Source organism: Aquarana catesbeiana, linkage group LG01, assembly GCF_042186555.1.
Source record: "Aquarana catesbeiana isolate 2022-GZ linkage group LG01, ASM4218655v1, whole genome shotgun sequence".
Classification (NCBI taxonomy): domain Eukaryota; kingdom Metazoa; phylum Chordata; class Amphibia; order Anura; family Ranidae; genus Aquarana; species Aquarana catesbeiana.
In genome coordinates this window covers 201,240,999-201,257,826 of record NC_133324.1, presented here as the reverse complement: position 1 = coordinate 201,257,826, position 16,828 = coordinate 201,240,999, and the positions used below count along the sequence as shown (strand labels likewise).

Below are 16,828 nucleotides of genomic sequence, written 5' to 3'. Positions count from 1 at the left end.
CCAAAAAAAAAAAAAAAAACAGTAAAGTTAGCCCAATTATTTTGTTTAATGTGAAAGATGATGTTGTTACGCCGTGAGAATCATGAGAGAATCGTGATCTATCTGCTAAGCAAAAAAATTGTGATTCTCATTTTAGCCAGAATCGCTAAAGCAGATTTATCGATCTCAAGTCCAAGGTTGGGCTGCAAAGGCAGTCACATAATAGGAAATATTTCATGTACATTTACTAACCAATATTTTATTTCTGAAATATTGCTTTTTAGGAAACTTTGTGCACTGTTCACCACCTTCTTAAGTTCCGATTCACTGGTAACAACCATCAAAATCAGGTCCTGACCACCCACTACCTTCATGGAAGTATAAGGGTCTTGCATGCAAATGACCATCCTAGCCAGTGTCTCTCTAGAGTTGGGGACCGCACAAATGATTGTATCCTCCAACCACATGTCACTGCCTAGAGCCGTGGCTGAGCTGACAATTGTGCCTGCCAACTGCATATAACTCTGAACCAGAGCTGCATCTCCTACCCCCCCGATCAATCACCTTCATTGTAGAGAAGCATCTCCCTGCTCTATTACCTTCAGCAGGCAGAAGAGACCTGCAGCTGTAAAAACAATCCCATATATTCAAGGCATCCAACTCACTTGCACACTGCTGTAAACGCTATTCTTTTTTATTTGCTGCATATGATTAGAATGCAGCCTATATGAAACACTGAGTTACATGGGCAGTTTAACAATAAGCTTTTATGGCCAATAATGAACTGCTGGAAGGCTTGATGGAAGATTTGCTTGGTATGGGTCCTTCTGATTACTGGTACAGGAGCACAAATTTTAGTTCTACTATGATATTAACCTTTGTACCACTTTGCTTCTAATCGATTTGGTCACTGTTCAAATCCACCAGCAAAAAAATTCCTATCAAACTTCTAGGTTAGCAAAGTCAAAATCCACTTCCATCACCAACTATTAAAGAAAACAGAAACCACATTAAGTAATGTAATGAAGTTTTTCTTTTTTTTCCCCCAGCACCTGCTCCCTATGAGACTACATTAGCACTTCAGAACATTACAACTGCCTTCTCCAATTGCATAAATGTTGGGAAGACATACACCCCACTCTTTAGATAATTTGTGGATTGGATTGTCCCTTCTCTAACACAGATCACTTATTTTCTTTAATAAATATCCTAAAAGCCTGGTACAAACACAGACCAAATATCGGACGGTATCAGCCGGTTCTACAGAAACCATTTGACATTCTACCAGTGTTTACAGCCTGGTATGGTCCAGGAGGGGGGTGCTCGCTCGCTCGCCCCCCTCCCCTCCTGACCTGCCAGGCTACGTGCTCGGATAAGGGTCTGATATGGATCTTGGGGGAACCTCATGCAAAATATTGGCGGGGGTTCCCGAACGTTCAAGAATATCAGCAGACAAGTCGTACCACAAGTCGGATCATCTGGATTCGACTTCTGGTGCAACTTCTATTCAAATCAATGGGCTCCCATAGGGAACCATTTATTTTGAAAAGAGACAGAGAAACGCTGGACGAGGCAGAACGCTGTGTATACAGCGTTAAGCCTTGTTAAATCACGTTTAACACCTTTTACTGGCGTCAGGCGTTTTTACAGCTCTAGTGCTGGAGCCTCAGAACACACTGGTCCTGGGTTTTTTTGGAGCTTAAAAACGCCTATGCCACACACTATGGTAGGTATGAGGGCATAGGCTAACACGGAGAGGCGTTTTTAAGCTGCAAAAAACACTCATAAAAGCAGCTGTAAAAACGTCCGTGGGCATGAGGCCTTAGTACTGCAGATGGAAAATATATTTATCTACAAGTGGGCATTTCACAGTTCATTTAGATCTAAAGTATGTATTTCAACCTTGTATCACTGTCTAGTGGCACAGAAAACAAATGACAAAATATGAAGCACTATTAAGAAGTCTTGAACTGCATGTGTGGTTTTATGCTGTAGGAAAGCCAAGTCATCTGGGCTGGTTGTTGCAAAATGGTTCCTGTATATGAAACTCGCCACAACTGATTGTAAAGCACAAGACCTCGAGCTGATGCAATGTGCTCCTACACACGCTAATTATTTATTTTGGGGTTTTAGATCATAGCTGAACTTGACCAGTATATGAAGCCAATCCAAATCTAAAATCAGACAACCCACACACTAAGATTACATTTACCAGTTCTACAGTTCACGCTCTAAGTTCAGCTCTAATCTAGCAGATCTTGCCATAGGCATGACGGAAGGCAGTGTTTGCGCACTTTAGGAGAAATAAATGGGAAGTAGCCAGGTTCACTGTTCCGACTGTAAAATACATAGATATTTAGGCTCCTTTCATACGTCTGTTTCGATCAGGTTTGCCTGTCAGTTTTTCAGGCGGACATGATTGGACGGTTAACTCACCTCTATGGACCAATGGATATAAAGTGACGATCCGGTCTGCTAAAAACAAACAGAAGGGGATCAGTTCTCCTCCATGTAGGCGAATCAGATCAAAGGGGAGTCAGGTGTGAATGGACAGTGGAGTCCGTTTACTCCCAGCTGCCCATAGAGCAGAGCATGCTCTGTCCGTATCTCTGCATAAACTGAGTGGACATGGACCTGTCACCTGCAATCTGCTCAGCAGGGAATCAGCGTACAGACCCCTTGCTGATCAAAACGGAGGGCGCTCATCACTTTCTATATGTTGCAGGTCCCAACATGTAAGTTATGAAACAAAACAGACACTTCCCCTGTTACAGTGGCTATGTTTTTCCCTCTGCCATTTTCGGGTTATGTATTGCAATTACCGCCCACCCCACCCCCTGGCATGTACACAGTTATGTTTGATCCCACTAACTGTCTATATCTGCTTTCTAAGCAGTCACATTTCAAATAACTAACAGTACTAAGATCAGGCAGAAATACGACCTTAACATGTAAATATATCTGTTTTGTACAGCCCCCAAGCTGCTAAACCTATTAGAGTAACATCTCTGCCCAAAGCACCAGGTAAACTCTATTTATCAAGTTTCTAGTGTGGATTGTAGACTAGAGGCCATGGGCAACTTAAATATTTTCTCACAAACTCATATCGTAAATTTAGTAAATGAAAAATGTTCTTAGAAAATGAAAAATACTTTTTCCATGATTTATTTTTAAGAACTGAACTACAGAGAAACAAATTTGATTTGCAGTTACAATGCATGCTCCATTCTGCTGGTAATGTTGCTTTTTTATAAAACCATAACCAGATTAAATTGTGTTTTTTTAATCTGCTAATGTCATTTTGTTAGCCTATAAAGGCTAGTCTGAAGCATAAATGATTAAACTTACTAAAATGCCACATAATTATGTCCAGTAAAGACGTCTTTGCTTGCATTTAGCATTGAATGCATTATTCAGTACAACCTCAAGATGGCACACTTAACTAGTAATCAGTACCGCACTGTCACATGTCTCTGTGCAATGAGCATTTGACAATGTAGTGGACTATAAAGATATATAGGGCAATCACATAAAGCAGGAGAGCAGACAACGTAAGATAGAACCTGGACCCGTCACTGCAATCTAGCCACATGTCAATTTTAAGAAAGCTGGGAGATTAGGAGAACTTTCACTGGCTAACCCAACACCTAAGATTTGTCTAGCTCTGTCATAAAGGTATTACAAACTCTATTAAAATATATTCTGCTAAAGATGAAAAAGAAAAAAAGCAGCAGCAATGATAATTCTAAAAATTTAGGACAGTACAGAAGCATCTGGAAATACTTGGAGGAGTTTCGTTTAAATGCCCCAAGGCAGCTCAACACACAGAAAATTCCCACAATCACGGAGCTCTTGTAGGAACACAGCTTCATTCTTTACATAATGTAATGTGACATTGTGGCAGTCTCGGGTCTTTAGGAACTTGGGAAATGCACTGAAACCTTGTAAAATTAACAAAAACATATGTTTTATAAAATGCCTCCTGTGTACCCTACAGTCAGATTCCAGTGTGAAAGGAAAAAAGCCATATTTGCAATAATAAATGTTTTGCAAGATTAATGAATTTATAAAAGGAAGTTTACTTGTAGCCAACATCATGGGATTAAAATAGTTACATAATTACAAGCTAAAATGTTAGTGAGTATCCTTTTATTTGTTTATCTTCTCTCCAAGAGAATACACTTGAGTTCTAGCTGTCCTCTAGTAGTGATTCTCAACCTTTTTTCAGGTCAAGGCACCCTTTAAAAATCTGCATAATCTGGAGGCACCCCATTTTAAAATGTAAAAACCAAACTAAAAGTTTTACATGCAGCAACATCTACAAATGGTACAACACCCAACAATAGAGAAGATTTATTCTTCCAAAGCAAACAACCTTTGCACACTGGTACTGACTAGTATGCCAATGTTTCTCTTCTCCCTCACTCGGCTAATGCAACTCCAGTGCTGATGAAGAGGCGTAGGGGAGGGGCAAACAAGGATGCTGTACAAGCACCGGATGTCGTCATCAACCAATGGCATCAGTGGTTGTTAGGATGCTGGCCGCTAGCAGGTTGTAATGGTGCACAATAAAAACCTGTGGCTTTGTGTAACTGGAAGGCAGGCTTAATCCACCCGCTGGCGTGCATTACATATTTGGGAAATTTTTAGGTATTTTGCCAAGGGACCTCTGAAGAAACCTGTAGGCATCCCATCATTCATTCCTTCAATCTGACCTCCCTCACTGCCATAGCCTTTCCCCTCCATAGCCCCATTAACAGACTCTGGGTGGACAGCAATCTGGAGAGATAAATGGGAAGGATGTAAAGCAGCCTTTCAACTTCTTTTCATTTGCAGAACCCTTTAAAACCTCGAGGAAGCCCAGTCTTAAATGTAGAAAATGTAAATGGTACTTTTCTCCATGGGAAATCTGAGCCTGGGACAATGCACACAACCGTCTTGATGAAAATAACTTCTATTAGAAGCTCCCCATCACATCTGAATACCCTCTATAGAAGAGAGCTCCCCCCGCCCCCCAGTTACACAGTACCCCCCATACATAAAAGCTCTACCTTTTGGCCCAAGCAGTGTGGCAGAAGGTGGGAGATGGAGGAGGTCTGGAGGAAGCAGACTCCCTTCATCTTCTGCATCCTGACGTGGACCAGAGTCATGCGTTGCATGGTATGGATGAGCCAGTTGCTATCACTACAGCAATGAAGGACACCATGAGCCCTGGCCCTAGACTGTCATTGATTTATGTGGTGCTGGCAGCTAATCCGCACACACCATGGCAACTCATGACATTGATCCAGAAAAAAACTGGGCCCCTTGTAGAGCTGCACGATTAATCGTCAAGAATCGTTATCGCGATCTTGACTAAAGTGTTTCCCGACTCTTTCTATGCAAAGAATTCTCTCTGCTCTTCTGAAACCACAGACGTCAAAAGAAACCGGGCAGTCTGCCAGGAATCAAAACATTCTTTATCAGTTGAACTCAAGTATAAACATTGTAACAATTTGTCAATGGAATAGACTTTGTGTGTAAGACCCCTTTCACACTGAGGCGCTTTACAGGCTCTACAGCGCTAAAAATAGCACCTGTAAAGTGCCGCTCCTGTCTCTCCAGTGTGAAAGCCCAAGTGCTTTCACACTGGAGCGGTGCGCTTGCAGGGCATTAAAAAAAAAAAACTCCTGCAAGCAGCATCTTTAGAGCGATGAAGGAGCGGTGAATACACGCTCCTAAACCACTCCTGCCCATTGAAATGAATGGGCAGCGCGGTTATACCACTGGCATAGCGCTGCTGCAGCAGATAAGCAGGCAAGGATCAAACAGAAGCATAGTCAGTAAACAAGCCAAAAGGTCAGTAATGAGTAGTTGCAGGTTGAAATCAGGCAGAAGCGTAGTCGAGGAACAAGCCAAGGGTCGACAACAAGTGCTAGCAAAATATGGACGGCAGCAGGAAAGACAGGAGCGAGATACTGGCTGGAAAGAGCACAATAATCTGGCAAACAGGAGGTGCAGAGACATTGGTTAAATCAGGAAGTTCATGGGAGGAGCAAATAGTTCAAGGTTCAGCAGAAGTCAAGGCACAAGGCAGGAGTGTCCAATAGATCAAGCACACAGCTGTCCAGCATCTCAGATAGCTCAGTGAGAAGAGTTACTGCTAGACACAGCAGAGGACCTGGGTTCAAACCCAGGCCCTGACACCTTGTTGGGATATATTTATTAGTGTTTAGATTACTGTAAGTCATAACATGAAAATATCTGCCTGTATACAGCATTTAATGTCTTTCCAGAGTTCAGCTTTAAGCTAGGTTCACATCTCTGCATTTCCCTGTGAGCCAGCAGCCTATTCATTTGAATGGGCTGCAGAACACAGAAAAAAATCCCTGCACATTTCAAAATGACCACAGAGAAATCACATGGTGCTTTGGCTTCATGCATTTCCGCATCTGAGAAACCATTCCCCCGCACATCTGTGGCACACCCACACATCTGCTTAAAAGCAGTGCATTTTTAATGCGGGAAGGCCTGTGATTTACACATCTTTCTGCACCCCCAATAGTGTAAACCTAGCCTTAATCTACGGCAATATTTTAGAACAATAATATCCCAAATAAATCTTGCGCACTGAATAAAATAAAATTTGTGAGCTTCAGGCATAAATTAATTGATTTTGGCGCAGCATGCATTTTATTCATTTTATTATAGCAGCTGTCTGTTACAAATCAATTGTTTCCAATATAACAACAGTTACCTATGTAAGTGAACACACAAAAAGAAAACTGTGGCCAGGTGTGCTTCTGTAAGTTCACATCTATGTATTTTACTACCTCCACACAAAACTAGTAAAGAAATAATCTAATCAAGATAAAGTTTCCTGTAAAAACGACTTAACATCTGGTTACATGCACTCATTCTAAGCTGACATCTATGACGTGGGCAGGAAGCGCTACACATAACGTAAGCACTGGATATATTCTGATGGAGAATTCACCTAGCATAATGTACACAAATGCGACAAGGGGTAGCTTTTAAAAATCCTTTAGTAAATTTTAGGATCTTTAAATTGTAAATAAACCCCAACAATGAACTGCTCATATTTTCTCCCTTTTGGTCTATTAAATACAACTATGAAAGTGTGTTTTATTTGTTCGGTGGAAAATAAAAAATTATACAGATTATGTAAAAAAATTCTGTTCTATGCATACTTCCCGTTATCGCAAGAAGTCATCACAGTTCATATCTTGCACTACAGAATGATTTATTTCTTTGCTCTTGAGATTAGGATAGTGGGCAGGATTCTGTAGTTTACTGACAGACAGGCAGGGCTAACACCAATTCCAGTAATTTATTAAAAAGGCATTTCACAAGAAATTAGAAGATTTCATTTCTGTCAGATCGGGGAGTATCTTTCTGTACTTGCAGGGCCTTTAGCCTGTCGCCAACCACATAATGCAAATGTGCAGCGTCCGGGAGGGAGGTGCTGTGTATATGCGTTCATGGTGGCTAAAGTTCCTGTGCTGAGAGCATGCTCATTGAGGTAAGATTCCTCCTAGTAATACCAATGATGGGGCACTATTCTGCCTCCTACTGATCACAGGCTCTGTGTATTTTTATTTTTTTTTTTAACCCTGACCATCAAGCCGGAGGGATTATTTTCTCCCAGTCATGCTGAGGCCAAAGGGGCAGTAAACTGGCCCTTAGTTTAGGCCAGAGGATCTCCAGACTTTCTCAACAAACACATTAAAAAAAAAAAATGTGCAGGCTTCAGTTTAATGAAGGGTTTTATTTTGGACCTATGTGGCTACATAAAATTATATTTTTATTATTTTATTTAAATGAGAAGCACAGGATTTTATTAAAAAAAAAAAAAAAAAACAAAAAAAACAATTATACTCACCTAAATGGATGCGGCATTAATCCGATGTTGCATCTGTCCCCCACCGGCTCTGCAGTGAGAGCTGAGCGTTCGAAAACTGCTGACCACGCAGTTCTCCACTCAACTGTGAGCAGAGAGCCGTGACTGTCTCCAGCTCTCCCCTCCAGTGCTCACTGGAGCACCATACTGTGGAAAGGGCTGGCTCATGCTCTCAGCGGATCTCTGAGAAGCCAGGTGCGGGTCCAGGCATTTGGGTGCATGCCCAACCATATGTTGGGATCTTTCCTGAGCCTGGACTGGCTGAGTGAAGTCAGCTGACCGCGGGCTTTAGCATGCTGTCAGCTGAAAATGGGTCACAGAAGTGCAGAACGAACTGCACTCCTGTGATCCATAGGAGAAGTATGGCCAAAAATAGCCCTTTTAACACATTTTTTTGACATTCAACAGCTGTGAAAATTCAAGGCCTAGAAAAATAACAGTATAACAATAGGAATAAGTAACCAGCTTAAACACTTGCTATAAACCAGTTGGTAAACCGGTAAGAGATTACTCGGTATCTTTCATCATCACATTTGCTGTATTGGAAAGACTAGACTATGGTAAGAAAAAAAAAAAAAAGCTTATTAGCAGCAACAGACATTAAACATTTTAATAAAAGTGCGTTACATTTTTGTGCCCCAGGAACAGAATTAAAGCATTTTCCATTGGAACAGTATTTAAAAGCCATGTCTGATTATTAGACAATGCAGAACTTTTGAGACCAAGTTTGTTGATATTGCAAGAGCGTGTGGCAGTGATGAAAAGTGTGCTTAAGGAAGGAAACTGTGGTTACAGAAGGTTGTTAAAACACTGACAAACCATGCACTCACAAATCAGCTACAACTGCATATACTTAACTTTTTTCCAAATAATACGGGACAACTCACAAGTAACTCAAATAAATAATAGAAGTAGCACTATATGGCTTATTCAATAAAGCGGATCCAAGAGCACATACACAGTTCAAAGTGCAGAGGCCCACCAACAACCGCTCACATTTCCTATAACTTATTGATCGGTTCCATGAGTTAGGCAAACCATAGAACTAAATCATAAAATAACTAAACTATCTCAGGACATTTTTTTTTTAGCAAAAAGATAAGATTGTGCATTTTTGTTGAACAATTATCTTTTCTGTGTACATTCTCTATTTTTAAACACTGGTCCAAATTTCTTGGAGCCATTATCTTTATTTTTTAGCATGAACTTGTATGGAAGCTCATTGTTGGACATATCTATTGCTTTTAAAGTGACTGCTTCCAGTGATCCTGCTCTGCCCAAATGCTGGGTCGCTCAGATAGGGCAAATCTGACTACCTGCAGCACCTCTACCTTCCTATTGGCCCATCACTATGAGGGGCTGCAGGGCAATTGGATTATGTAAGGATGGGCAAGTTTCAGCACTACCAGGAAGTGTCAAAGCTTTTTCCAATCAGAACAGCTTGGCATTCTGTGTATGGAAAGCTATAGGCATGTGATGACACCTCTTAGCAGTTTTTTTTGGTTACAAGAGTTCATAATAGAACAATCACACACATTTGACACACTCTTGACAATCTGACTCCAATCATCCTCTTACTAACTGATCAATCTGGTTGTGTAGGATGGACATACTGATATTAGGGAAGGCCTACTCTCCATCAATAGGAATAAATATGCACTGTTATTTAATCAAAACATTCATGGTTATGAAAATATATTTATCCAGGAAGATCTTTCTGAAGTCAGATCTTGCCTGAAGATCCCGACTCTATTTGAGGGCGATAAATAGATACACAAAGATACACTGTACATATAAAAAATGTTTTGTATTTTGCTGGGGTCTGGAGATCATTTTTCTACTTTCTTTTCATATCAAAGCTCTCCCCCCCACATATTTTACACCAACGACCAGTCAAGTGCTTTTATTGCACTTTATTAAATTGGTCGTTGGTATGTACTTGCCCGACCACTTCTCACTCTGCTGTGATGACAAGCAGGGAATGTCATGTGAAAAAGGGGGAGCGGAGAGGGGAAAACTCTGTGGGACTTTAAATGAAACATATGTGAATACATCTCCATCTCTAAATCAGTAGAGAGATTTTTTTCTATGCAGGGAATGTCCTCTTTGCTTCCCATCACAGTTTCATAAATTGCTCCACAGAGGAAATAAGCCATGATAATCATTATCGCTGCTTAACTCTGTTCAATAACCATACGCCATGATGTCCAAACCTTGTCAAAATAGGTTAGGAAATGTACTATATAAAAAGGTGTAATAAAAAAAAAAAAAAAAAAAAACACTTTTCACTAGTTTGCACAAACTTTGATCTATACTGCAAGCCTACAACAAATTATTTTAAAAAGTCAAGGCATTAAAATGTATCCATCGTCAACAATCCTATATTCATTTCCATGTTGTATTTCAATTATTTGTGGCCTACTACTATTAATCTGAATGATCTTGAAGTTTGTAAACTTACTTTGTGAAGATCACCACATATTTAGTGTTCTTACAATGCTGATGTTATAAAATGAACCACTTGCTGCCCGCCATATAGCAGAATGACGGCGGCAAAGTGGTTTCAATACCCATATGACCCTACCCTGTGCGTCATATGACGTCCTCAGGATATTAAGCCGCTGCGCGCCCACAGGGGCGTGCATCGCGGCGATCATTGTTGCGGTATGTCAGTCTGACACACCGCAACTCCGATCTAGGTAAAGAGTCTCTGACGGAGACTCTTTACCACGTGGTCAGCTGTGTCCAATCACGGCTGATCACGATGTAAATAGGAAGAGCAGGTGATCGGCTTTTCCTCACTCACGTCTAACAGACGCAATGCCTACTACTGGCAGTGCCACATATCAGTGCCGCGTATCAATGCCCCCTATCAGTGCCACGTATCAGTGCTGCCTATCAGTGCCACCTATCAGTGCCACCCATAAAAACCCATCTTTGCAGCCTTTCAGTGCTCATCAGTGCCCACCTGTGCCACCCATGAGTGCCGATCAGTGCCGCCCATCAATGCCCATTAGTGCCACTCATCAGTGGCGCCTACCAGTGCCCACTCATGGTGCCACCCCATCGGTGCCGCCTTATCAGTGCCCATCAGTGAAAGAGAAAACGTACTTATTTACAACATTTTTCTAACAGAAACAAAAGCAAAACTTATTTTTTTCAAAATTTCCTGTCTTTTTTTATTTGTTTAGCAAAAAATAAAAACCACAGGAGGTGAACAAATACCACCAAAAGAAAGCTCTATTTGTGGGAACAAAATGATAAAAATTTAGTTTGGGTACAGTGTTGTATGACCGCGCAATTGTCATTCAAACTGCGACAGCGCTGAAAACTGAAAATTGGTCTGGGCAGGAAGGTGTATAAGTGCCCTGTATTGAAGTGGTTAAAAAGTACATGCTGTGACTTTAGAATTTCTTTAAAATTAGTAAAACCCTAAACGTTTACCCTAACAAACGCTTTAAGCTGAGGGTTTTAACTCAAAAAAAAAAAATAACAGATCCTGTTCCCTTAACCACTCCAGCCCCAGGAGGATTTTACCCCCTTCCTGACCAGAGCACTTTTTGCGATTCGGCACTTTAACTGACGACCGACTGGCGGTCGTGCGACGTACCCAAACAAAATTTACATGTTTTTTTCCCCATGAATAAAGCTTTCTTTTGGTGGCATTTGATCGCCTCTGCGTTTTTTATTTTTTGCGCCATAAACAATAAAAGAGCGACAATTTTGAAAAAAAAAAAAAAAAACACGCAATATTTTTTACTTTTTGCTATAATAAATATCCCCCAAAAATATATATAAAATAAACATTTTTTTTCCTCAGTTTAGGCCGATATGTATTCTTTTACATTTTATTTTTTTTTTTACCAAAAATATCGCAATAAGCATATATTGATTGGCTTGCGTAAAATTTATAGCGTCTACAAAATAGGGGATAGTTTTATGGCATTTTTCATTTTTATTAGTAATGCAGGCGATTTGCGATTTTTATTGGGACTGCAACAATATGGCAGACACATCGTACATTTTTTACACCATTTTGGGACCACTGTCATTTATACAGCGATCGATGCTCTAAAAATGCATTGATTACTGTGTAAATGACACTGGCAGTGAAGGGGTTAGCCACTAGTGGGCAGTGAAGGGGTAAAGTGTGTCTTAGGGAGGGATTCTAACTGTTAAGGGGCTGGGCTTTAAACACACGGGACAGTGATCACTGCTCTCAATGACAGAGAGCTGTGATCACTGTCCTGTCACTAGGAAGAATTTGTTTACAAAAGCATCTCCCCGTTCTTCCTCTCTGTGACGCGATAGCGGGCACTCGGCAGACAGAGTCTGCGACACCCGCGGTCACAGAGACCGCGCACCCGCGACACCAATACTTGTACCTGTACGCCCTTTTGCCTACCAGCGTCATTCTGCCGACATACATCGGCGTGCGCTGGTCGGCAAGCGGTTAAAGCATGTTATACAGCACACTGCACTGTGTCATTTAGCCCCCTGTATACCCTAAAATACCTGGCTGATCCTGCCCGGCTATACCCTCCCCCTGTACGCTGACCATGATATATCATGGCTGTTGAGCCTTGACACCGTGGTCAGAGTACGTGCCCCCATCAGCCGCAACCCTGCTCTCCTGTGTCCGTCTCCTCTGTCCTCCTCCCCCCTGCCTGTCTGCTCGTACCAAATCACCTGAGCGTGATTTTGTGCACGTGGTGTAGGGGGACGCGTGCGCGCCGCTCCCGCTGTGGCCAATCAGCGGGTCCAGCGGCCACGATGGCCGCCACGACGCGCCGATTGTTCAGTGGAGAGACGGAGAAGCGGAAAACCGCTGATCTGTCAGGGAGCAAAAGAGATCTTGTGTTTCAGCTAAGGTAAAACACGGTTCTCTCTTTTCCTCCAGTGTATCTCCCCCCCCCCCCCCAACAGTTGGTAAGCTTTTTTTTTCTTTACCAAAAATACAGTGGGGACGGAAAGTATTCAGACCCCCTTAAATTTTTCACTTTTTGTTATATTGCAGCCATTTTCTAAAATCATTTAAGTTCATTTTTTTCCTCATTAATGTACACACAGCACCCCATATTGACAGAAAAACACAGAATTGTTGACATTTTCGCAGATTTATTAAAAAAGAAAAAGTGAAATATCACATGGTCCTAAGTATTCAGACCCTTTGCTCAGTATTTAGTAGAAGCACCCTTTTGATCTAATACAGCAATGAGTCTTTTTGGGAAAGATGCAACAAGTTTTTCACACCTGGATTTGGGGATCCTCTGCCATTCCTCCTTGCAGATCCTCTCCAGTTCTGTCAGGTTGGATGGTGAACGTTGGTGGACAGCCATTTTTAGGCCTCTCCAGAGATGTTCAATTGGGTTTAAGTCAGGGCTCTGGCTGGGCCATTCAAGAACAGTCATGGAGTTGTTGTGAAGCCACTCCTTCGTTATTTTAGCTGTGTGCTTAGGGTCATTGTCTTGTTGGAAGCTAAACCTTCGGCCCAGTCTGAGGTCCTGAGTACTCTGGAGAAGGTTTTCATCCAGGATATCGCTGTACTTGGCCGCATTCATCTTTCCCTCGATTGCAACCAGTCGTCCTGTCCCTGCAGCTGACAAACACCCCCACAGCATAATGCTGCCACCACCATGCTTCACTGTTGGGACTGTATTGGACAGGTGATGAGTAGTGCCTGGTTTTCTCCACACATGCCGCTTAGAATTAAGGCCAAAAAGTTCTATCCTGGTATCATCAGACCAGAGAATCTTATTTCTCACCATCTTGGAGTCCTTCAGGTGTTTTTTTAGCAAACTCCATGCGGGCTTTCATGTGTCTTGCACTGAGGAGAGGCTTCCGTCGGGCCACTCTGCCATAAAACCCCGACTGGTGGAGGGCTGCAGTGATGGTTGACTTTCTACAACTTTCTCCCATCTCCCGACTGCATCTCTGGAGCTCAGCCACAGTGATCTTTGGGTTCTTCTTTACCTCTCTCACCAAGGCTCTTCTCCCCCGATAGCTCAGTTTGGCTGGACGGCCAGCTCTAGGAAGGGTTCTGGTCGTCCCAAACGTCTTCCATTTAAGGATTATGGAGGCCACTGTGCTCTTAGGAACCTTAAGTGCAGCAGAAATTTTTTTGTAACCTTGACCAGATCTGTGCCTTGCCACAATTCTGTCTCTGAGCTCTTCAGGCAGTTCCTTTGACCTCATGATTCTCATTTGCTCTGACATGCACTGTGAGCTGTAAGGTCTTATATAGACAGGTGTGTGGCTTTCCTAAACAAGTCCAATCAGTATAATCAAACACAGCTGGATTCAAATGAAGGTGTAGAACCATCTCAAGGATGATCAGAAGAAATGGACAGCACCTGAGTTAACCCTTTCATGACTAAGCCTATTTTTGAAATTTGGTGTTTACAAGTTAAAATCTGTATTTTTTTCTAGAAAATTACTTAGTTCCCAAACATTATATATCTTTTTTTAGCAGAGAATCTAGAGAATAAAATGGCGATTGTTGCAATATTTTTTATCACACGGTATTTGTGCAGCGGTGTTTTAAACACAAATTTTTGGAAAAGGGATACTTTCATGAATTTTAAAAAATCCAAACGGTAAAGTTACCCCAATTTTTTTGTATAATGTGAAAGATGATGTTACACCGAGTAAATAGATACCAAACATGTCACCCTTTATAATTGCACGTACTCGTGGAATGGCGACAAACTACGGTACCTATGAGTTTCCATAGGCGACACTTTAAAATTTTTTTACGGTTACCAGGTTTGAGTTACAGAGGAGGTCCAGGGCTAGAATTATTGCTCTCGCTCTGACGATCGCGGCGATACCTCACATGTGTGATTTGAACACCATTTACATATGCGGGCGCGACTTCCGTATGCGTTTTCTTCACTGCGCGAGCTTGCGGGGACAGGGGCACTTTAAAAATTTTTTTTTTTTTTTACTTTTATTGCTGTCACAAGGAATGTAAACATCCCTTGTGACAGTAATAGGTGGTGACAGGTACTCTTTATGGAGGGATCGGGGGTCTAAAAGACCCCCATCCCTCCTTTACACTTCAAAGTATTCAGATCGCCGAAAACAGCGATTCTGAATACTGTGTTCTTTTTTAAATTCGGCGCCATTGGCAGCCGAGTAAACGGGAAGTGACGTCATGACGTCGCTTCCGCGTTTACAATGAGAAGGCTGGAACGAAGCCGCTCACAGCTTTGTTCCAGCCCGCCCCCAGCCGCCGAAGGTACCCGATTGGACACCGGGCCTCCCGATCGCACGGGAGGCCCGGTAACAGCGGCGGGAGGGGGGGGGGTGTCCCCTCCCGCTCCTCCGGTATAACAACCGAATGGCTTTTAGCCGCATCGGTTGTTATACACGGGTAGCCGATCGCCCGCTGTAAACAACGGTACCGGGATGATGCCTGCAGCTGCGGGCATCATCCCGGTATCACCCCGGAAAGCCGAGTACACATATCTGCGTACGGTCAGCGGGAAGGGGTTAAATATATGAGTGTCACAGCAAAGGGTCTGAATACTTAGGACCATGGGATATTTCAGTTTTTCTTTTTTAATAAATCTGCAAAAATGTCAACAATTCTGTGATTTTCTGTAAATATGGGGTGCTGTGTGTACATTAATGAGGAAAAAAAAAAATAAACTTTTACCAAATGGCTGCAATATAACAAAGAGTGAAAAATGTAAGGGGGTCTCAATACTTTCCGTCCCCACTGTATGTTGCAGAATACATATTAGCATAAAATTACATTTTTTTATTGGGTATGTTTTATAGCAGAAAATAAAAAAAAAAAAATTTTATTCAATATTGGTAGGTCTTTTTTTTGTTTATAGCGCAAAAAATAAAAACCGCAAAAGGCGATCAAATACCACCAAAACAAAGCTCTATTTGTGGAAATAAAAAAAAGGACATCAATTGTATTTGGATACAGCGTCGCACGACCGTGCAATTGTCAGTTAAAGCAACAGTGCCGTATCGCAAAAATTGGCCTGGTCAGGAATTTCAAAGTGAAAATGTTGGGCAACAAATATTCCTAGCAGCACTTTTGCAACTCCTGCCTACCATAAAATGTGATGGATTAAGAGGTAATGTGCAACACACACTCTGTTCCCTTTTTAAAAGTTAAGTACTTTTGTTTACATATTTTCCTTCCAAACGTCAATTGCATAACTACCTGAACTTTTTGGAGCTGAAGAGAAACTATAAAAAAAAAAAATAAAAAATGTAAAGAATGCTGTAGCAATATATGTATCAATAAATGATGGATCTCTTTTCCAACCAATCTCTTCTGATAGGAATAACTGGTCTATAATCATCACATTTGATCGATATGCCACACATGGGGATTTGGATTTCGATTGAAAGTTGATATTATAAACATAAAATTATCAAATCACATCTGCTTCCACCACAAATTCTCATAATCAGATTGGTTGAAATATGGTCGTATTCATTACCAAAGTATGTCAGTGATGTCAATTGATACAAAATGAGGAATATGCCCCAGTCGATCAACTCGGTTTAGTGGAATATGTTCTAACTCAAATATCAATTGATGGAATGGAAAGTTAGTTACTTGATTGTTTACAGATTTGATAGCTTTAAAGGACTCACACATTGATTAAATAAGAAAATGGAAATGTGTATGGCACCCATTAGATAATAATCACCAGGACAGATGTTCCTACTGGAAAAATTATGACTCGCCTCCTAGTCTGGTGACAGCTACAAAAAAAAGTTCTGGATTTCATATCATATGCTCACCAGAATTATACAGGAGGGTGAACTTCCTAAGTAGGAGCACAGAAAATAAACTGGCAGGGGTTCTACTATGTGCCAGTCCATCCAAATCCAAACAAAAATAACATTTTGGCTTTAGATAGGGTTTAAAGTGGAACTTTCACAGCTAAATTCTGCTTTAATTCATTGTAATCACTC

General features: G+C 41.5%; 1 protein-coding gene across 2 annotated transcripts in view; it reads right to left on the bottom strand.

Moving 5' to 3' along the window:
* The window catches only part of TNFAIP8 (TNF alpha induced protein 8), a 150,399-nt gene that overhangs the window by 73,233 nt on the left and 60,338 nt on the right, over window positions 1–16,828 (bottom strand). The window lies entirely within an intron of this gene.